Source organism: Zonotrichia leucophrys, unplaced genomic scaffold, assembly GCF_028769735.1.
Source record: "Zonotrichia leucophrys gambelii isolate GWCS_2022_RI unplaced genomic scaffold, RI_Zleu_2.0 Scaffold_154_110643, whole genome shotgun sequence".
Taxonomy (NCBI): domain Eukaryota; kingdom Metazoa; phylum Chordata; class Aves; order Passeriformes; family Passerellidae; genus Zonotrichia; species Zonotrichia leucophrys.
In genome coordinates this window covers 103,606-107,602 of record NW_026992359.1, presented here as the reverse complement: position 1 = coordinate 107,602, position 3,997 = coordinate 103,606, and positions in this window count along the sequence as shown.

Here is a 3,997-nt window from a genome sequence, read left to right as displayed (position 1 = left end):
ATGACCTCTGGAATACAACCATTTACTGAACAAGCACGGGATGAAAAGGGTTTTGGCTCTACTGGTGTTACACTTTTAACTGTGGATTTACAAAACAGACCAAAGCAAAAGGTCACAGTTACTTATGGGCATGAAAGCATAACCCTTTATGGATTATTGGATACAGGAGCAGATACCAGCATTATTTCTCCAGAGGCATGGCCACAGCATTGGCCTCTATTCCCATCAGCAAACATGCTCACCGGAGTAGGAGGATTTACATTGGCAAGCAGGTCACCTTCTTTGTCTGTGTCCATTGAGGATCAACAAATATCTGCTGTGTTTTCAATTGTGCAACTGCCTCCTACAGTCTCCTGCCTAATTGGAAGGGACATTTTAACACAACTGGGAGTGGTGTTAACTAATCAGCACCCTTTGGGGTAATTGCCATTGCTTGGACTTTCCCCATTCCACTCACCTGGAAAACAGATACACCGGTGATGGTTAAGCAATGGCCTCTAAAAGGGGAAAACCTTATGCATGCTCATGAATTAGTGGAGGAACAATATTCAAAGGGACATTTACGACTTTCCACGAGCCCCTGGAATACACCTATTTTTGTGATCAAAAAGAAATCAGGGAAGTATCGTTTAATACATGATTTGCGGGCTGTAAATGATCAAATGGAACCTATGGGGGCCTTACAGCCTGGTCTTCCTAATCCAGCTATGATTCCAGAACACTGGCCACTCTTAATCATCGACTTAAGGGACTGTTTCTTCACCATTGCTCTGCATCCTAATGATGCAAAAGATTTGCCTTTACTTTACCAGCAATAAATCGTGGAGAGCCAGATAAAAGATTTGAATGGATTTGTTTGCCACAGGGCATGCGGAATTCCCGACTTTATGTCAGCTTTATGTTGATGCAGCATTACAGCCACTACGTCGCAGATGGCCAGCTACTATAATATATCATTATATGGATGACATCTTGTTTGCACAGCAACAACCATTTTCCTCTTTGCAGATTGACATTATTAGAAATACTCTTGCTTCATATTCACTTGATATTGCTTCAGAGAAAATTCAAACTACAAAGCCCTGGAAATATTTGGGATGGACTTTGATGGATCAAAAAGTGATACCTCAAAAATTGGAGTTACAACTGGACATTAAGACTCTACATGATGCACAGAAGTTGCTGGGGGACTTACAGTGGCTAAAGCCTATTGTGGGAATACCGAATCATTTGTTAGAAACCCTGCGGCCTTTATTAAAGGGTGTTGACCCTACTACTCCTGTATGCCTGACACAGGAGCATCGTCTTGCCTTGCAACAAATCAGTGACTGTGTACAACAGGGGTATGTGTCTCGTCGACAACTCGACCACCCTATTGACCTTACTATCTGGAATAGCCCTTGCCACCTGCTTGGTGCTCTCTCTCAACAACAGGAGAAAACGGGGGAGATACAGGTGTTGGAATGGTTGTCTCCACCATTACAGCATAAGAAAACAATATGTTCAAAAATTGAACAATTGGCTGCATTAATCAAAAAGGGGCGTCTCAGAATTCTTGAAGTGGATGGTAGAGAACCTGCTACCATTAGACTGCCTATGGAAAAGGAAACCTTGGACTGGTACCTGATTAACTCAAAGGATTTACAGGAAGCATTATTGACATCATCTGCAAAAGTGGATACCAGCAAATTAGTGCCTAGAGTTTTGCAATGGATGACAGAATGGAACTGGATTACTCGACCCTTGAGAGAAGAACGCCCTATAGAAGGAGCTATTACAGCCTTTACCGATGCAGGAAAGAAGTCAAGGCGTGCTGCTGTCACTTGGCAAGAAAAAGGACAATGGAAACATCAAATCATCACAGCAGACCCTGCGGATAGTTTACAAACTTTGGAATTGTTGGCAGTAGTATGGGCAGTATCCAACTTACAGGGACCTTTAAATGTGGTTACAGACTCTATGTATGTTGCAGGAGTAGCCAAACGAATAGAGGAAGCAGCAATTAAGGAAGTGAATAATAAACGATTGTATGAGTTGTTGGTACAATTAAGGAAAGCTCTACGGGAAAGAAATGCAGTGTATTCTGTGATTCATATCAGGAGCCATAAATGGTCTGAAGGTTTAGGAGAAGGAAATGAACGTGCAGATAAATTGGTTACTCTACCCATTGATAACTCTTGTCCTATTGATAAGCATACATTGGCCAGAGAAGCACATAGTAGATATCATCAAAATGCAAAAGGATTAGCAAAACAATTTGAATTGAGTTTGTCAGAAGCCAAAGCTATTGTTAGAGCATGTCCCACATGTAGTTATCACAATGGTGGAATAGGTTTAGGCATTGGAGTCAATCCTCGGGGTTTAGAAATAAATGAGAAATGGCAAATGGATGTTACACATATTGCCAGATTTGGTAAAGTCAAATGTGTGCACGTCACTATAGACACGTATAGTCATTATATATGGGCTACAGCTCAAGCAGGAGAGAAAGCTATACATGTTATCAGACACCTGTTAAGTTGCTTCGCTGTCATGGGAGTTCCAAAAAGTATTAAAACAGATAATGCTCCGGCTTATGTGAGTGCTAGAGTTCAAAAATTTCTGAATCAGTGGTCGGTTAAGCATGTGACAGGTATTCCACACTCCCCTACCGGACAGGCAATAGTGGAAAGAGCAAACGGTACCCTTAAGCAATATATTGAAAAACATCAGGATTTGAGAGATCCACAAGCATGTCTGGCTAAGGTGTTGTATGTAATTAATCATTTATGTATTTTTGGGGAAGATGATGCCCCTCCTGCAATCAAACATCATCCAAGGTCAGGTCAGGAAAGTACTAAGGAAACAGAGGTCTGGGTTAGGTATAAGAACCCCAGTACAGGATTATGGGAAAAACCTGCAAAAGTATTATATTGGGGACGGGGGTATCTTTGTGTTTCCTCACCTACAGGGCCTCTGTGGGTGCCTGCTAAGTGGACTAAACCTGCTTCTGATGCAGCGCTTGGTGGACCACCTCACGGAGGAGGACAAGGAGCGACTGAAGAAGAAACTGCTTTTGATCCTACGACCGCTACTGATACAGCTGAGGGGATACTCGGGAGTGGAGCACATAGCACTGTCACCCTACTGTTGGACAATCCAGGAACTGGTTGATTTTGCTGAATCATTATCAACTTTTCGTTTAACAAATCCATCAAAGGAACATTGCTATGCCTGTCATGATCCACATTGTGCTGCTTGGGTAGCCCTGCTTTGTGGGGGTTGTGATAGAATTTTTTGGTTAGAACAATCGTTAATGTGTGATTTGTGGTGTCACCCTTGTTATTTTGAGCAGCGGAGGAGAGAGAATTGGCAACTTGAATTAAGGAGACAAACAGGGATAAATGCGTATGAAGCTTTACGTCTTTATGAGTCTCCTGAACAAAAAATTCTTGCTTATTATCGATGGGAAGTACAATGTTTTGAGAGGAGAACTGAGATTCAGAGTAAATCGCGCATAATCTCTGTAAGGTGTAGAAAAGTAGTACCTTTAACACAGCGCTCAATTGTTGGACCCTTCACGGGGAATCCTGAAAGTGCACTAGACCACTGCATTGAAGAATTGCAGAAATTGAGTTTGCGAGTGACAGGACCAGTAACAATAGGAGCAGCAAGTTTGAAGATAGATAAGAAAAAGAAGGCAAAAAGGGGAAAAGCTAACTTGCCTTCAAACTTATCTCACAAAAAATGAGGTTTGTTCTTGTTATATTGCTTAATGCTGTAATAGGTGAAGCAGTAGAAATAACACGTTTTAGTCAGCCAAGAAAAAATTTATGGGTAACACTGGCTAACCAAATTAACCAATCATCACTTTGTCTTAGTCTTGGAGGAGTCACTAACCCATTTCGAACGTGCCTGGTGGGACTTCCGGTATGGTCTCCTGGAGAATTTTGCAGTTTGATAAAAAATCAGACCTTGTGTATGCCTAGCATGTCAAACATTAAATTGCCAGAGCAAC